Raw genomic sequence first — 20356 nt, 5'->3', positions numbered from 1 at the left:
TTATTTTACTACATTTTTTTACTAACCAATCCTAACATAGGGTAACAGTATCACCTGACGAATCATATCTCGCCACCCTAGTTTACACCTAGCAAAAATTAAGTATACATCAAATATTCAAGAACCAGACCAAGATCATATAGACAAACTGGAACCAAAATGACCGAATGAGGATTTCACAATCCCAACTACTCAGACATAGTTCCTTGTTCTACAGAATGCTATCAAATTAAGATTTCTTTACCCATCTTGAGATGTTAGTTTATCTGGTGATAGTGAGTGCAGTTAGGACAGGGTCTCCTTATCAGCCTGGTCTTACATTATTTTAATGCAATGTAGGCAGAAGGTGAGTATGTGACTCCCTACTTTACAGCTATAGGCTGCTACTGGTTCAGTCTCACTGCAGATACAAGGCTTTAGGCCTTCCAGTATGGCTAGAGGTCTTATCCTTACAACACCATTGTTACCACTGGCTAGAAGTGATTTACAACGTAGAACCACCACTAAACACTGAGCGTTTCAGAAATATTTAGTTTTAGGATCTTCAAAACAATAAAGTATTGTGAAAGTTTTATAGCCATTCAAATTTCATCTACTAGGCAATGTTTAACACTTGACAAACTCCATTAAGCCAAAGTTGTTCGTCCAGTGATGAATTTGTCCCATGCAAGTGTGTAAATACAGGATGTAAGGAAAACTTTTGTCTCAGATCCATGTGTGAATCTTTCAGAGTGTCCAGTGATATTCCTCTCGGTTTGATAAACCTTTTGTAAACTCTGGTAATTGCAGTTAAACTGAACTGAATAATATCTTTCAGAGGGTATGTCTATACTACAACACAAGACCAAAAGTAGCAGAACTTAATTCAGCAGACCCTGGGTTTCAATACCCAAGGAGTGAGCATCTACCCCAGGTTAACAATTTTAACCCACATCTGAATGCAAGGCTTCAGTGTCCACTCTGCAATATGCAGCCCTGACTCCACCCACCCATATCCCACAGTGCCCTCTCAAAATATGGCTACCCTAGATTTTTGTATATGGTGCAGTGTTGGAAAACTCGGTGGTGTTGCACATTACCCGACATTTGAACAGCCCATCAACACATCCTGACAAAACATTTCAGTCTGCATGCTCCCAACAATCAGACCCAGCAATATGGAGGAGCCTTCACTACTGTTTAGGATGTGGATAGGGCTTCCATGAAAAAACTAATGAGTAGTTCAGCATTGTTTTCTGACCCACCAAAGGCAGCTGATTAAGCTAATGGAGTAAGAGGAAGACAGACAAGGCAGATTTGAAATGGCTAATGCAACTCGTGAGATTGTATGAAATGGCTAAGGCGACTCGTGACATGCTGATACCTACACAGAACCGCACTTCTGGAGCAGTGGTACAAGCACAGACTGGGAGGCATCACATCATCATGAAAACCTTGCACTACACTACACCCCTAATTGCTTCAGAAACCTTCTCTTCCACTTTACCCACAGCTGATTTCCCAACAGCAAAGTGTTTGGCAATGGACTTGTGACAATCTGGGGTAATTCATCTTCCAGACAGCTGTAGCGACCTGCTTCTGAACTCGCACGACTGCCCTCATGCATGTGTCTTTATGCCAGCAAGTTGGAGCAAGCTGTTCACAAATCTCCAGAAATGTAGCTTTCTTCATGTGAAAGTTCTGGATCCATTGCTGGTCATCCATCTATTACTGGAGAATTGTTAATATAAGAATTTGTATTTTTATAAACATTCATTTATAGTAAATTATATATAAGTTTTTTAATTTAAGAAAGCAGGGAAAAAGTGATTTCTGAAACTATAGGCTCATTAATTTTACACCAATTATATGTAAGGGCATGGAAGAAATTTTGAAAAGTAATAGTTAAGGACACAGAGGTAAAAAGGTAACTGTGATAAATATACCTATCCCTCAATTTACAAACCTCCAATTTATGAATTTTTGCTGCAAGGAACCATGTAAATTTATATCTATTTTTCAATTTATGAACACTATTTTTGCTACAACGAAGAACCAGCCTTTGTCTGAGCATCCACGATACAACTAGTGCTCTGCTGGCAGCTCCATTTTTGATTTACAAATTTTTACCTTGCAAACAGCTTCATTGAATGAATTGAATTACGTTTGTAAATTGAGGGATCTGTGTACAACATGGTTTTACAAAAGGTAGATTGTGCCATACCCAACTGATACCTTTGAGAAGATAACTGATTTTTTTTTAGACAAAGGAAATTCAGTAGAGCTAATCTACCTATATTTCAGTTAGGCATTTGATACAGTTCCACATGGGAAAATATTAGTTAATTTGGAGAAGGTGGCGATTAATATGAGAATTGAAAGGGGGGATAAGAAACTGATTAAAGGGGTGATATTGACGGTGAAATGTCAGACTAATGGAAAGTTAATAGTGGCATTCCTCAGGAATCAATCTTATTTAACCTTTTTTTATATATGACTTTGGCACAAAAAGCTGGAGAGTGCTAATAAAATTTGCTGATGACAGGAAATTGAAAGGCACTGCCAATACAGAGGAGAACTGGAAGAACACGAAAACCGGAACAATAGAGTGTAATTAAATTAGATGGTGCAGAATGAAATTTCATGCATTTAGGGACTAACAAGAATTTTTGCTATAAACTGTGGATGTATCAGTTGGTAGCAATAGATGGAGAAAGACCTGGCTTTGGTCCATCACAGCATGACTAAGCTGCTAGTAGGGCTCCAGCCATAGGGCAAAAAAGTGAAATTCTAGGATGCATCAGGTGAAGTATTTCCAGGGGACAGGTAAGTGCTATTGGTGAGACTTCATCTGGAATGCTGTGTGCAGTTCTGGTCTCCCAGATTCAAGAAAGATTAATTCAAACTGAAACAGATGCAGAGAATGGCTATAAGGATGACCAGAATAATGGGAAACCTACCCTAGGAGAGGAAGCTCAAAGAACTTGGCTTGGCTAGCCTAACCAAATGAAAGCTAAGGAGAGATAGAACTGCTCCCCATAAATATAAACAGAGATAAATTCCAAGGACAGAAAGGTGTTATTTAAGTGCCAATGCTGACAGAAGAACATGTGGATAGAAAGTGGCCATTGATAAATTTAGGCTTGAATTTACATGAAGCTTTCAAAACAGACAAGCAAAGCCTTTCAAGGGCAGAAGTTGGAGGGAGAAAGCCTGTCTTCAATACAGAGCTTGATACATTTGTGGAGGGGATGGTATGATAAGACTGTTTACAATGGCATGTGGCCCATCTGTGACTGCTTGTAGCAAAAATCTCCCAACAGCTGGACAGGGGACAGTAAATGAAGAGGGCTCTTTCCCACGTATCTGGCTACTGGATCTTGCTGACTTGCTTGGAGTTCAGCTGTATGCCTTATATAGGGTAGGGCAAGGAATATTTCTTCTGAATCAGGTTGCCAGAGATCTGGTGGGAAGGGAGTGGTTATGCCTTTCTCTGCAGCATGATGAAGACTCACTTGCTGGTCTAAGCTATTGCAAATGGTGGATTCTCTGTAATTCAAAACCTTTAAATCCTCATTTGAGGACTTATGTAACTCAGCCAGAAATTATGGATCTATTACAGGAGTGGGCAAGCCAGGCATTCAAAACTAGATGATCACAATGGGCTCTTCTCTCAAAGAGTACGCGTATAATGTTCTCTAAATGCTAATTTCTCTCTTTTTTCAGTCTAGTAAATAGGTCCAAACAAACACTTTTGATGAAGGATTATTTGTGTAAATATTTCTGAATAAAAATCACAGAAAAAATATATTTGGATGTAGAAAACCTTTCAGACAAATCTCTCTCATTAAATTAGAGTCTCCTTATTGAAAGCTGCTCAGCAGGACAAAAGCTCTTCATCTGATTAGAATCTCAAGTCAGTTGTATGGAAGAAATAGATGAGGGAGGTAAATTAGGGCTGTCTTTCTTATGCAGGTCTACACATGACTGGAGCAAAATGGGTGTGTGTTGTTTTTAAATCAACTATTCATATTAATAATGTTAGGGTAGATGAATATTCACTTCCATACACAATTGATCTTGTATGGCAGTGGTTCCCAAACTTTTCGGCATCACGCTCCCCCCTTTTGATTTTTGAGAAACCCTCATGCCCCCGCCTCCTCTTTACCATCATCCAACCCTCTTAACAAAAAATTCAATTCATAATTTAAAATAAACAAGAACTTGATATAAAAATGTTATTTAAAATTAAAAATAAGCACAAATAATTTTTCTTGGCCCCTTGGAGGTGCCTGGTGCAGCCCCAGCTGGCCAGCCACCTGAGCCCCAGGCCAGCCACCAAAACTGACCATGACAGCCACCCGCCCACCTGAGACCTATGCTGCTAGAGCCACCTGTCTGAGTGCTGCACTGCCAGGTCCACCCACCCACCTGCCAGCTGCTTGAGCCCTGCGCTCCTGGGACCACGTGCCCGCCTACCAGCTGCGGGCCAGCTGCCTGAGCTGCCTATCCAAGCCCCAGGCTGTCGGGACCAGCTGCCTGCCATCCTCAGCTGCCCAAGCCCCAAGTTGCTGGGGCCAGCTAGCTACCTGCCTGCCAGCTCAAGCTGCCCGAGCCCTGTGCTGCCAGGGCCAGTTACCAGCCTGAGCTGCCTGAATTGAATTTTTTGTTAAAAAGGGGGTTGGATGATGGTGAAGAGGAGGCGGGAGGGGGCATGAGGGTGTCTCAAAAATCAAAAGGGAGAAGTGATGCCGAAAAGTTTGGGAACCACTGTTATAGTACAAAAGTGTTCACTTTACTGGGTGTACTGGCATTGGATCAGGGGAATCAGATGGTCGGGGCAAACAGACACTTCAATGGACAAACTGCAATAACGCAGTGAGTTTTGACATGCATAAAAAGGAAGGCTTAACAAAAAGCTCTCTCCCCACCCACGCCCCCTATCACTAATGAAATATTGTGTCTTCAATAGACCTTGCTGTGTACAAGAGATTTATATGCAGGGTGCTACCCTTTCTAATCATGAATAAAGTTATGCCTCCCTATGGTATTGTTTATAATAAACTAACTATATGATAAATCCTGATTCACAACTGTGGTATAATTGTTGTGAAAATGAATTACATTCACAATATGCAGATTATTAGGAAAACAGCTCACTCATCTCACAGTCCGGATGTCTTGTCAGATGATGATCTGTACAAATTCCACACTCTCAAATATTTATATTTAGACTAAAATTATATTGCCAGTCTTACATTATGCCACAGTAGTTCCCCAAGGATAAGTGTCTTATTGGTCTCTTTACTTTAAAAACAAAATCATATTACTCAAAACTACTGCACCAGTTTATTTCCAGATGGCCCAGTCTTGTAACAGAAGTGAGGCCTCAATGAGGACTACAGGATTGGGCCCTTACAGGCACAGTCTGCCAAGGAAGTAGTTCAGGGGAATAATTCTAATACAGTCCTTCAGTTTCTTTACCCTGCGTTTCTGAGCTCAATCTCCATTGTTTTCCTTCTCTAATCTCGGTAAAATCTCTTATTTTAGCTCTTCATATAAACAAAAAGGCAACTTCTAATGTGCTTCACTATTGCTTTGCTTTTCTAAAAGTAAGAACTAGAACAAAGGTCACATGATGTTTTGTATACTCACCTGATCTTTTCTGAATCCAACGAGGCTAGCTATATGACCCTCCTACTCCAGGCTCTTAAAAAACAAAAAAATCCTACGCCCTCAGCAGGCCCTTGTGATTTCATAAGGTTATCTGGCATGCTTTTTTTCCCTTTAGTTCCCTCTTCAGGGGGCAGTTGACCAATACTTTCGCCTTTTCTAATATGTTGAACTAGCTGGCTAGAAAATTCACTTCCCACTATAAAACTGTGGCTGGCCTCATGGCTTTGGCTGTTCTTTTGCTTCTCTCCTTCACATTAAGGAAATGGCTGAAAGTCCCACCATCTACTTCTAGTTCCTTAGACACCAGTTGGTTGTTATTCCTCCCCTAAATCCTTAGTGCTGGTGTCTTCTGGAGTCATGAAGACCATCCTGACCATCTGTGGTCTCCAACAACTCATAGCTCTACTTCTCTCCCTTTAACATCCTCTGCAGCTAGGATATCCCATAGAAGATTTATTACTATGTAATTCTTTGCACTATCTTGAAAAATGGGGAGGCACAATACCTAACCTGTATATTCAGAGAGCTTCTCTAAGGCAAATCTTCAGATCTCAACAACATGTTCTTTCAGGAGGAGTCGATTTGAAACTTGACCTGATCTTCAAGAACTGGGAACAGCTAACTAATAACACGCAGCAAACTTGTGATGCTGAGATTGCAAAGTATTCTGCAAGTCCACCAACATAAATAGGATATGGTAACTATGGCTTATTTTGTGGGTTTGTAAGGGAGAGATGGGGAGACAGAGGTATGAATGCAGTGGTCAAAACTGCTAGAAGACAAAGGGCAGCAACATAAGGCACAGCTGGAAATTGCAACTGGACTGACAGTAGCAGAGAATGGCAAACACAATATTAAGACTGTTACAAACACAATTCATAGTTAAAATTAATGCAAGTTTATCCATCAGAAATTTTGAAAACCCTTAGTGTCATTACAGTTCATTATCAGTGACAATGCCAGACATCTGAAATGAAACAAATATTCCAATCTATAGCTTTCATATTTCAATGTTTTCATATGTGACTATGGTCGGTCCCAGTATATTAAGAGACACAAGATGCGGGAAGGTAACATCATCTACCAGACCAACTTCTGTTACTAAAAGAACGATTTCAAACTACACAAGTTCTTCCTCAGGTCTGAAAAAGAAACTGTGTGTCATAACTAAATACAAGATTGAACACATAGTTTAGCTCTAAAGCTTATCTCCAAATTGGTCCAATAAGAGATATTACCTCATTCACCTTATCTGTAATGACTTTGTTAAATTTAGAACCGAAACTCATTTTATGAATGGACATGGCTTCTAAATGATTTTGAAATAAATGAGGTTTTTAAGACTTAGCATTAGTTTCTTTTTAGGCTTGAGATGGGTAACTAATTACACACGAGAAACTATGAAAACTAAACTGGCATACAAAATAGTTCAGTTTTCAGATTTCATTATGTGGTATAAATTCAGAACCCTAAATCTGACCTGCACTGACTGCAATATTCCTGGATCATCCTTAAAATGACAAAAAGTTAGAGATTTGGTCATTTGTACGTACGGTGGGGATGCTAAAAGTCATCTAGAAATGAACTATGACATTCATTTCCTGTGAGGTGATGCCTCTGACAGATCACTTTCAGATGCCAATTTTGAGAGCACTGTAAGCACCTGAACAGAATGTGTATCCAGTCTAGACTTCAATTACCTTTTTTGGTTGGCACACTACATAGAATAATTAAATCTAAGCTGCCCTCCACTATCACTGTTAGGCCACCTTCAAAACATTTTCCCCAGACACTTTGGCTTCCGTTTTCTAGGTGGAATCTCATTTTAGGATGTCCCCAGTCACTTTTTCTACCTTTCCTCAATACTTTTGTAATATTTTTGTTTCTTCAATGACACCCACAACTCACTCAAGTTTCACACTTTTCCTGAAATTCATATGCTCTTTTTCCCACTGCAGAATAAGTAGCCCCAATAAATGAAGGTCTAGCACTCTGGTGCCAAAGCAGGTGTTCCCATTGGGCCCTTTGAGAGGCTGAGACAGCACCCAGAAGCTCAGAGGAAATCTAAGGGAGGCTGAGACCAAGTGAGAATCAGGGGACCAGCTGTACCTGTCATACTGTGGCTTAGAGCAGAGTATCACTCCCAGCAGGGCCACCCGTGCCCATTCCCCCTTCAAGATAATTTTTTAAGAGACACCTATTAACAATCTCTAATCTACTGATCGCAGATGTAGTAACCATTCTCTTAAAATTGTGGTCTTTAGTCACCTCATGATGTGTAACAAGGCAACATCCAGGGAAATGTGGATAATTTAGTGGTGCTATGCTAGAAGAACACTTAGCCCATTAAGAAATGAGCTTTGCACTACTCCCTAGATGCTTCACTGCAGGTTTCTATGGAAAATTTTCAGGCCCATCTTGTGTTCCCCTCCAACTTGCTTAGAGTTTTGAGTATGGAATGTCATTACTTGGGATGTCTATTATTGTGCTTTGCTTGTAGTCCATTTTCAAGTCATGTGATAATACTCCTATCCAAGTCAACTTGATTTTTTTAAATAAGCTCATGCAAAGCACCATCAGCTGCTTTGCTAAATTTCTGATATTGCATTTAGTGCATTACCTTTCTCCACTAAATTTTGTTATTCAGCATCAATTAGAAGATTCCAAATTTCTTGCATGACTTTTCTACAAATCACCACCGTTGTACACTGCTCCATCTAGCTATAGATTTTCCCTAGTAATATATTATTAGGAATTGAAGATAGTTTTCAGCCTTTAAATTTCCAGAATCCAACTTTTTTCCCCCTTTTTTAAAATTTGAACATCATGCTTGTATTCTCACTCCTCAAGTATTTCTATAGTTTTAGATACACTTTGGCCCAGATTACTGGCTCTATAGACCTTTTTGAGCCATTCCAGCATCTCAAAGAGGCCTTAAAGCTTCAGCATCTTAAGTCCGGCTGATCATTCCCAATGAAATCAGAAGCAGCCAGGCTGTGAAGACTCGACATAGGCCAACAGAATCCCATTCAGACTCCCATCCCCAAGTGGTGGAAAAATTTCCTCTTGTATCTTTTGAGGGAGAAATATTTTCACATTCATACCATAACAAAATACACATCATTAAATGCTACTGTAATTAGGGGTGCTGCCACACCCTCTGTCTTGAAGTAGTAATAACAAACAGCATATATATGGTTTCCATGGTTTCCCTCATCAGCAGTCCCCTAGAAAACTGTTTGGCCCCCCCGACAGCATTGATGCAAAAATACATATTTCATCAAAATTTTAGGAAAAAAGCATAGATTGTAAAATTACATGAGAAGAAACAAATACATGTGCAACGAAAATAGCAGTTCCCATAGCTCTGTTTGCCAACCTTTATCTTTAAAAATGAGCTTCAAAAAGTTGGGTGTTGCTGAATTGAAAGGCAGAATCAAGATAACATCTTTAATTATAACAGCTAATCTCAATAATGTTCCCAGAGTTAACAATTTACTACAAAGCTCTCGAATGAGGATTAGAGATCTGGCTGGAAAACTAACTTGCGTTGCAGCAGACAAAGTCAGCTATGAAAACATCTTATTTTTTTGTTCTGAAATCCACACGACTCTCTGTCAATTATTTTAATATGGCTCAGATAGAAGGGACATTTCAGCTATGCATATACCTCCTTTCATTTTTCAACAACATTGTCAGTTTAGAAAAATAAATAAAACTACTTTCTAAATTCGGTCCACATTTACGTTAAGGATTTCCAGGGCAGACTTTCTCAGTTTGCAAGCAGATTACAGCCCCACCTACCATTGACTTTTTTTCCAGTTTCCTGTCAATAGTTTTAAGTGTGCAAATACATTGAAATTGCTTCACTTCCTTTATATACAAAATTCCTGTGATTGACTATGCAAATCAGATATTCAAATAGATTGTGATATTGTGGTACACTGGTCACTTTTACATTTAAAATCCATTTGTATGTACAGTCATGGCAAATCCCTGCCTACAGAAGAAAAACAATGCATGCTGAGTTTTTTTTTAAATCAAGCCCTGTTTTGAACTGGCTTTTCCCAAGTTAAGTGTTTGACTAACTGTCAAAATAAAAGTGTATGAAAAGTTGTGCAAACTGCTAAAAAAACAGAATATCATCTAAGGATGGAAAACAGTATCGTAGGCAGCAAACTCTTACTCAAAATGATTTCTCTGTCTCTCACCCTACATGTACAATGTATATATACACTGAGACTGTTCAGTGTGTAGCTTTGGACATAAACCTTACTACTGGGAGTGCATCTTCACTAGGAACTAACCTCAAAGTTAATGTCAAAGTTAGGTGCTAGTTCAGAGTAGCCTGCAGAGAGTCTATGCACATTTTCCTTTACTTCAAAGGAGAGTGCGTGTAGATGCTCAACTTTGAAGTCTGTTACTTTGAAGTTGTACTTCAAAGAAAGCCACTTCAAAGTTATTTTTGTAGTGTAGACACAGCCTGGGACAGCTGAGATAATAAATTTTCATTCCACATCTGAAACAGTGTTTCTAACCGATAATCAAGGCAAACAATTTGAGTTATCTAGTTTTCATGTTGTGATATTTAACAGTTATATTGGAGACTGGAGAATGAGAGATGAAGGATCTATTCTATTCACCCTGCATTTCCACATTCTTCAGATTTTGCTTCTTATTTTAAGATGTTTTTAATTCCTTTAAACAGCATACACATTCACAAAGATTTTTTCTTGAGAATTTCCTTATGTTTTAGCTATAATATATAAGAGATAAAGTGGTCAAATCAAAGTACAGTTTTTAAAATCTGGCCTTCAGTGATTAGTACAAAGCGGCCCCAGAAGGAGTCCATCTCAAAGGCAAGATTAAAACTCATGCATTCCCAGTTCTGTGCTCCAAGCCATTAAACTACATCATTCTCTCTCGAGGAGTGTTCATGAAACTAGAAGATTAATAGCACTGGATAAATTTAGAGATACTGCTGAAGAAGCAATCAGCAAGTGTCTCCTTACATCAGTCAGTGCACCTCACTGTGGACTCTAAGTATGGATGCTATTTTCTTGTTCATTTTAAAATTGCATCAGCTATAACTAGAGTCATAGTGTTTGGGATCCATCTGGGAATGACATGTTTCGAAAGCAACAAAAATGATTAATTTACTGATGAATGGTTTACCAGTGTTTACAGTGCTTTGTGCTGAGCTCCAAACCAAAACTTGAGAGAGCTTTAAAAATAAAGTCCTTTTTCATTTTCAAAAGGGATGATGGAGTTGAAATAGCATAACTGAACACATGATTCCTACTTAATCCCCATTTTTCTTTACAACACTAAGCATTATGATTATATGGCACATAAAAATCTTACCACTATGCTGCCCTGCACAGCATGGATTATAGTCTGGGGTCAATCAGTATTGTGTAATAAGGGAGGATGCTTGTTTCATGTATCGTAGAATTTGAAAAAGAGGGTTTGCAAAAAAAAGAGTAGAATGAGTAAATGATATTTTGGTCAAACCAAAAGAAATGGTTGAGTTTCTGAACAGAACAGATTTTTGTTTTTCCTCACTGAAATAAGAAAAAAAAAATCAATTTTGGTCAAGTGAATTACTGACTGACAACAAAAATTTCAGTTTTTAATTTGGTTTTGGTAAGTTTTAAGTGATTTTCACACTTTTGTGCAACTCTTAAAATACAGTTAAAATTCATAAACAAAACATTTCAAAACAAAAAGTGAAAAACCGCTCATTCAGAAAATGTCAAAATGAACCACTTCAGTTTCTGAAGTGCCCTCGTTTTGTATTTGGCCAAAACTATTTGCCAAGTTTGACATGAATTCATAGATAGTCTTTTTGTCTCCCTGAAACTGCACTTTTTGGCAAATTTGCTGTTCAGTCAAAAAAGTCTCCCAATTATATTAGTGAATGAGAAGAAGAAAAAGGATAATCTTCTGGTTAAGGGAAAATTAATGCCTCTCTGAAAATCTGGATTCTGTTTCTGCCACTGTGATATTAGAGAAGACACTTAAATCAGACTTTTAACATTTAGCTACCAACTGTATTTTCCTCATTTTCTGGGGCCTGACTTGTGCAAATGCTGAATACGCACACCTATAGCTGGATGTAAATGGGAACTGTTTATGAATGAACAAAATGTTAATTTTTCTGGACAAAATATGAGATTATACTCATCTCAGATTAGGCAGTACCTTAAAGCTCTCTGTGGCTCAGCTACCCCCTTGTAATATGGAGCTAATTAGAAAGCTATCTGGGAGCTTTTCAACTAATATGATTCGAAAACAATTCCCTCCTCCCCCAAACCCCTTGGGAAATAGGAGACCAGGTTGAATTTTACATAGTAGGGTCTCTTGAATATTGGTTTGTTGTAAGATTTTTTAAAAAATGGTAAAGTACCATTTTTAGAAGTGGGTGAACTATTTTTGCTATACTAAAAAAAAAAAAAAAAAAAAAAAAAAATACTGACATGGATACGGAGCATGGAAAATTTCAGTGGCCTAAAGTTGGATAAAGTTATAGCAATTAAAAACAGGGTCTTATAATAGAAAGCAGGCAACTAACTATAAATCTCACTACCTATGGCATGCTGCCTTATAATACAAAATTAAATTAATGAGATACCTGGTCCACTGAACTACGATATGGAAATGGTCTCAGACTATTTAATACTGAAAGGTAAGATCCTCTTTAAGAAAACATATGCGTTTGTTTCACGTTGTATATCGTTCAAGATGAAAAATTCCTCAAAGGAATGACTCTCTCAAAGCATATCTGACATTCCTATGCAAGATAAAAATTAGAAATGCAACAAAAAATCTGATCTAGATAGACTACATACATGAAAATTCCACTCACTTTAGAATCATTCAGCTTATGATCCCCAAATCAGCGCCATTTAATAGTATTTAAGTAATATACTGAAGCTGTATTATAATCCCAGATCCTGGTCTATTATTGTGAGAGGTGATTAGTTTTGTTTGGCATCCAAACAATTCCAGAAAAGTCGGTATTCACAAACCCAAGAACAACAATAAGCACAATGCATTACTGTGCAAAAAAGATACCCCCAGTGTTAAATGGAGGATAATCCTGAGAAATTTAGATTCTCTAAATGAGCCTTAATTTAAATTTATATTCTGATGTGAAATGCCTAAATATCCATAAGAGAAAGAAAGCTCATTGCTAAGAATTTTAAGGCATTTTTATAAGCCCTATATAATTAGCATATGAGCTTCCCTTTGTAGTACTGTAATACTTAGGCACAGAGATAGCCCTTACTTTCACTGCAAAGGTATTTTGTGTTTGCCCTCTCTAAATTAATCCCCTAGGAGGTGGAAATAACATTTACATGCATAGGTGATGGAGTAGAAAACGAGCCTGGACTGTCCTTTACCTATAGCATTTTGCTACTGAGGGTTGCTACAGTAAATATTTTTATTTTAAGTTAGTCCTTCACTGAGGCTACATCTACACTGGGACGCTACATCGAAATAGCTTGTTTCGACGTACTGAAATTGAAATAAGCTATTTCAATGCGTGGCATCCACACATCCTCCAGGGCTGGTGCCGTCAACGTTCAGTGTTGACATTGGAAAGCATTACATCAAACTGGGCCCCACAGGGGAGCATCTACACACGAAAGCAGCCCCGGATCAGAATAAGGTGGCTAGGGAAGTCTGTGGACAGGGTCACATGATGGACTAGCCCTTCTGGGGCAACAGCAAGCTGCTCCCTTAATGGGCCCCTCCCAAACACACTTGGCCTACACAGCACGAGGCCCGCAGAGCCGACAACCGGTTGCAGACCTCGTGCGTGCAGCACGGACCCCCAGCTGCAGCAGCAGCTACCAGAAGCCCTGGGCCAAGGGCTACTGCACACAGCGACCATAGAGCCCTGCAGGGGCTGGACAGAGTGTGTCTCAACCCCTCAGCTGATGGCCGCCATGGATGACCCCCCTATTTCGAGATAGCGGGATGTGGACTGTCTACACATGCCCTACTTCAACCTTGAACGCCACAGTAGGGCACTCTTCCCATCTTCAGATGGGAAAAGCAACTTCAACGTCTTGCCACCTAACGTCTATTTCAACGTCAGAATAGCGCACGGAGCGCGTAGACGCAGCGCATGCTATTTCGACATTGTGCCAGCTACTTCGAAGTAGCCGGCTAACGTAAACGCACCCCGACTGTTTTGTTCCTTTACAACCCAAAAGCCAGTGACCATGGTAGTTCAATTACTGATGTTTCAAAGCTTCACTGAATCACCAGTCTGAAGTGATCAGAGCTATAAGGACACATTGCCAGACAAGATTTCTTAGAAGTATTTCAGCTAAAATATTTGTGATGCACTAAATAGTTAGAAACTCAAGGACTATTTTCAGATGAAATGCAAAGAGTTCTCCATTCCCCTAAGGCTCTCTATTTTGTTACCTACCATGAAATAAAATAAAATAAAATAAACCAGTCCAGGAACTCAGCTGTGTGCATGCAACTTGATAAGTTTTGCATCAATTCAGAATCAGTCTCGCTCTTATTTCTGCTGCTCAGAAGATTGCCTCATTGCTCCTTTCCCCTGTGAACCCTGAACTTAGAGGCATGAATCCTGTAGCTACTGTGGGGGAAGAGGAGGAAGTGTTGTGAATTCTTGTGATTTTATTATGAATCGCATCACAAGTGCCAACTTTCAGCTTTTTTCCAGGGGTGCACCACCACTGCTCTGCCCATTCCATAAGTCCACACCCTCACTCAGCCTCTTCCCACCCATCACACCCTTCCCCTTACTCTGCCTCTTTCTGACCCTGATTTTCCCCTTCCCCCCCAGCAGCTCCCATCAGTCACTGAACAGCTGATTGGCAGCAGGCGGAGTGGGAGAGAAGGAGGAAGAGCTGATTGACAGGTGGCTAGTGGGCACTGAGTGCCCACTGTTTGGGTTATTTGGGTGTCTCAGCCCCCAGAGCACCCACAGAGTTGGCACCTATGAGTCTCATGGTATGCAGTATTTTTCTTAAAGTTGCAGGCACTTGAAGCATGAGAATCTCGGCTTTCATGCGACAAGCGTACTTTACAACTTCTCAAGCCAGGAGAACAAATTAAAAAGACCTCACCTAAAAAAACCTTCATGATTTTCAGCCAGTTGCATGATTTTGGGACCCCAGGTCTAATGATTTGTGACTTCTTGGCTTACAACTGAGACTGCCACAGATTTCCTTAAGCTCTGAAGATCTTGTTACTGTATAGGAATGATTCCTATAGGACTCTGAATTCCTGCTGGGTGCAGTAGGGTGCACGAGGATTCCCAAACCATTTTACAGATTTCCTGAAGCTCCTGTGAGGCAGTGGATTTTCTGTAGCTCTGACATAGTCAGAATTGTCAAAAGGTGGCACACCTAAGAACCAGCAGTTCCCCAGGGAAGTGAGAGGGCAGTTTGAAAACATCATTTCTTTCAATGGAGCCACAAGCTCAGAAAAGGCCCAAGTGATATACAGGGGCAGGGCTATTTCCTTTTTAAACTGGGCTCTACTGTAAGAGTGACACAAAGCTGTCAGTAAGATGTCCGATCAGGAAACTCACGAGCATGCAAAAACTGAACTGGAAGTTTGCCCTGGACCTTGCTTAGAAATCAGGAGACCTTAAAAATATCTAAGGTTTTTTCTATTGCTTTCTGGTTTTTCAGCCTTTAGGTCACATTTAGGTCAGAATTTCAAGCTTTTCTCCCAGCCATTAGGGCTGAAAAATTCCTATTTGTTTAAATGAGAAGCGGAGATGAAACTCCGATAATAAACACGTCAAATATCGCAAGACAGAATGAAATAATCAGGCTGTGTCTACACTAGCACTCCCCTTTTGAAAGGGGGATGCTAATGGGACACTTTGGGATATGCTGATGAGGTGCTGCAATGAATAAGCAGTGCCTCATTAGCATAATGGCAGCTGTGGCACTTCAAAAGTGCCATTTTCGATTGCGCGCGGCTCATCTACATGGGGTCCTTTTCTAAAAGGAGCCTGTGCACATCAAAATCCCCTTATTCCTATAACTAAATATGAGCCACATGCAAGTGAAAGTGGCACTTTCAAAGTGCCACGGCTGCCATTATGCTAATGAAGCATTGCATATTCATTGCAGTGCCTCAATAGCATATCTCAAAGTCTCTCTTTAGCATCCCCCTTTCAAAAGTAGGGTGCTAGTGTAGACATAGCCTAAGGGTTGGCAAGGCTGACAGGGAGTGGCACACAGGGTCTCAAAGACCTGCTGGCAGTGGGGGAACAGACTCATAATTGATGGTTTATCACTGCTGTTCTGTAAGAGAAATCAGATGTTTTGGCATTAGCTTTTTTGTTCCCTTTTTTGAAATGAAGAAGTCTATCTTAAGATAGATGGCAGCCAATAGCCAAACTGATCCTTTACCCTTGGAGGCTGAGGGCCATTTCAGTAAGATGACAAGCCCAAAGTGAGGTGGCAGGGAAGAAATCTTTAGTGAACCCTCTGTTCTGTCCCTCAAGCAAGCTGCCAGTCTCTCCAAGCTGATCCTCAGAAGCCAGAGTCTCACGTACCAAGACATCGGTTCAAAGTGACATCAGACCAACCAGAACAACAGATGCAAAACCTGCAGGCATCCTTCCACTGCTACAATGGTCAACACTTCCCACAACACACCTTTCAAAATTCATGGATCCTGCACACCCCTATCACCTCATCCAGTGCACTCAGTGCTCCAGTAACTACTACGTGAATGAAACCAGACAATTACTCTATACTTGAATCAACTCACCAGGGCTGTTCATATGATTCCTTCTGCCCTATTCTGTCAAACTACCTGCACACACATACTGCGGGGGAAGAGGCCCACTCCGCAGGAAGGAGGGGAGCAGCCATGCTGTAGAGGAACCAGTTACTCTGCAGAGGGGGCTGCGTTCAGGGCTGCAGCGCCATTGGGCCAGGAGCTGTGGGGGAGAGGGACAGAAGCAGGGCAGAGTGGTTGGTGGGGAGCAGGTGTAAGGCATCAGGATGGGAGTAGGGGGAGCTGCAGCCCAGAGACAGAGCAGGGAATGGTCACACAGATGGCTGCAGATGGGTAGTGGTTTCCTCTGCCAGGAGGGGGAAAAACAGCAGGGCTGTGTCTACACATGCATTCCTCCTTCAAAAGAGGAATGCAAATGAGGCACTGATTTACTATCACACACACTTGCATAATCTCTTTTTGGAAGAGATTTTTTCAAAAGGAAAAAAGCAGTGTAGACATGGCTCTTTTGAAAATAAACTCCGTCTCCAAAAGAACGCTTATTCCTAAAATTCCTAAAAAGGAAGAAGGGTTCTTTCAAAGAGAGGGTTTATTTTCAAAAGAGCCCCACCTACACCGCTTCCCCCAACCCCAGAAAGAATCTCTTCTGAAAAGAGATTATGCAAATGAAGTGAGATATGTAAATCAACACCTCATTTGCATTTCCTATTTCCCCTCATTTGTGTTCCTCTTTGAAGGAGGAATGGACATGTAGACACAGCTTAGGTGAGCAGTAGCCAGGTGCAGCCTGGTTAGGCTGATGAATGGTGCTGGCCACTAGAGGTGACATAACCCTCACTTTATTTTTCCATTCTGGCAGTAGCCCTAGGTATATATGTAATGCCGACAGACCTGGGTTGCCGGCCCCAGGAATAGAACCTGCAAGCATAGCAGGTGAAGCCCTGCACTCTACCACATGAGCTAGAGGCTAGCTGGCTGTCAGCAGAGGCTGTAGAGCAGAGACTTCACTCGCCCCACATGAGGTCTCAGTGCCTGTGGCTACTACATATGCAATACACAGCTGCCCAGTCACCACAAAACGTGGGGCACCAGTGCCATACCCAACTGTGGATGCATAAAACACTAAAAATCCAGTATCTCTATTCACTCTATAACCAACTAACTCCATCACCTGCCTTCCCACCCCATCCTGCTGCTTTTACCCCTGTCACAGGAGAGACATTCATGCACCACTGCACCTTGAAAGGTTTCTTGAAGTACATGTTAACTCTTCTTGTTAAGTAACTGTTCCACTTTGTCATAAGCACCGAGTACCTTTCCCAGACCAAAAGAAGAGATCTATGTAAACGCAAAAGCTTGTCCCTCTCCTAAGTTGGTCCAATAGGGGGTATCACCTACCTTGTCATTCTCATAAGCATATATGGAGGCAGGAACTGACAAAGGCCTTGTCAACATGCTGGCCTGTTCAACAGGTGGCCAGTTTAAATCCCCTCTTTATTTTAAGATTTATAGGCCTGCAAACAGAAAGTGTATTTAAAACATAGCTCATTCCCAATATGATGGGAGACTCAAGCCTGCGCACATCCAACAGAGCTGCTAAAATGTTACTGTGCAAATACAAAGATTGAGTGTGGTCCTTAGATTGTTTTCCAATCATTTTATTAGCTTTTCTCAGAAATATAGGGCATTATTTAAAATCAGTACCAAGAAATGTCTTTTCTCATGATAAATTTTCTTTTCTTGGCTAGCCATCTGGTCTGTTTTTGAGATGCCATGGTAAATTTCTTACATACTACTAGATGGCTGGCAGCTGCTATTGTTCTACCTATCCACCTATGCATAAAACCATACCTCTACATCTATTGTATATGCTTATTAACACACACACACACACACACACACACACACACACACACAAGCATGTGTTACTTCAATGAGCTTTAAGCATCTATTTTAGATGAGTCAAATGCTGAAATGCTTTTCCAAAAAAGAATGGACATTCTTACTGGCTTTGCTAACTGAGGCCCAAATGTATATTTGCACATCTCTAGTTACAGCACTTATGCATGCTAATATTTCATAGATTGATGTAAAAGATACCTGTAAGTTGACTAGCTATGACACTGATACTAAGAATCATCCATGGTCTCATAAGGGGCAGATCACTGTTTCTGTCCATTTGGCAATTCACTTTTCATTTTAGAGACAGATTCCAATCTCAGATCCACAGCACATACAGGTAGGTGTGCGGCTTGAAATATGCTGTGCTGCAAGCAATTTATTTTATGTGCCAGAACAAATATACATGGATGTGGACAATTTATTTTATGTACCAGAGCAGCTTGACTATCTGCCCAGTGCCTGAGTCTCCCCAGCAGCAGAGATACTTCAAAGAGTGGCAGCATTACACACCACCTCAAGCAACTGCAAAGCGTAGCCAATTGCTATAGTAGGGAAGGTAGTCCTGGGAGAGCAGGAGAGGAAAAGGACAATCAAATACTGGAAGCAAGGAGGTGAGGATTTTATGGAGAATATATTTTAAAGTGAAACATTCCACCACTCCACACTCGCACATACATCCATTTTGAAGTGGATTTAACACTGATGAAAGGTGCCAGATTATTAACTTTCATTTATAAAGGGGCACAGGCATGTATGATGTTTTACCAATAAAAAACAATTCAATTTATACAGCTAATGCAATAAGAATATTGCATTAGTGGCATAAATATTTGCTGCATTGTGACAGGCCATAAAAATTTACAGATGGGTCCAGAGACCACAAAGATTGAGAATTTCTGCTGTAGACATTTGCAGAACGATAGCTGAGCTTGGCATGTAATCACAGCATGTCTTTGCTTATTTAATTCTAATTTTCATTTTTGGGAGTTGTCATTGTGAGGTTGGGTACAGTTGGAGTCAGAGGTAGAGGACGGGGTGAGAAATTGCATCTGGACTAATGCTGCTCAGCTGATAACTGTTTCTGAAAGTCTGGCCTGCCATCAGCGCCAAATATTTTACACCCACAACGATTACCTTCTACCAGAAAATGTCATTTGTTGGGCCACTATATATAAGCTTCCTTATAAAAAGAAAATACGTTTAGTGGAGCTAGAGTAATAGAGTTAACCTCATTAGTCACCTGTAAAGTAAATTGCAGCAACTTTGCTTGTTTACTTTGGTTTTCTGTACAATGAGCATATGGCTTGAAACAGGGCAAAGGAATAATGTGTTGTACTGTAAATATAAGTTCCATTTATAATGTATAACTCACTGTAGCAATACTTGAAGTTAAATGAACCTTCTCAGTTCATTACAGATAAAAATGCTGCATGCCTTCCTCTTAATGTAGTATGAGTGGAGTTTGTGTTATGTAGACAACTACTGAACTCCATTTCTAATTCACAGTCATGGCAGAAAAGCACCAGTGATCCTTTGCTTTTGTTTGTAGCTGAATCCTCTTTTAAAATTGAGATGTATGGAATGTCAAAGTTTCAGGGCAGCTGTGTCTGTATTTCCTCTTTCTAGTCCATCAACGGCACCAACTTTGGGCTTCTGCTTTCAAAAGTCTATGCAACTAATCCTACATTGCACCACGCTCAACAAACCAGTCTGCATAAAGGGCAGCATCTGAGCTTTGAGGAAAAAAAGCAAAACAATGACCAATTTACCACTCAGTTCTTGATAATCAAGTGCATATATTCTTAAGGTAAAACCATTATTGTGAGAAACATTAAAATAATTCAAGCTACAGGTTGAAACTCTCATACAACAACATCCCTTGTCCAGCTGGACAAGAGGGCACTTGAACCAGAGAGCTCCAGCAGTGTGGGGTATAGCACAACCCTGTTCGTGGCCCAGTGGCAGTCCCAGAGCAGGGAGCCTGTCTGGGGTTGAAGAGTCCTATTGTGGTGAACCCAGCCCCAGTTGGGAGCCCCAAGGTGGGGAG

At 40.5% G+C, this 20356-nt stretch overlaps 1 protein-coding gene across 5 annotated transcripts in view; it reads left to right on the top strand.

Moving 5' to 3' along the window:
• Nucleotides 1-20356, top strand: part of B3GALT1 (beta-1,3-galactosyltransferase 1) — a 325957-nt gene that overhangs the window by 183547 nt on the left and 122054 nt on the right. The gene's annotated exons all lie outside the window — the stretch shown is intronic.

This window comes from Carettochelys insculpta, chromosome 8 (genome assembly GCF_033958435.1).
Source record: "Carettochelys insculpta isolate YL-2023 chromosome 8, ASM3395843v1, whole genome shotgun sequence".
NCBI classification, from domain to species: domain Eukaryota; kingdom Metazoa; phylum Chordata; order Testudines; family Carettochelyidae; genus Carettochelys; species Carettochelys insculpta.
The sequence above is the reverse complement of the archived record's forward strand: the minus strand, read 5'-3'. Positions and strand labels throughout refer to the sequence as shown.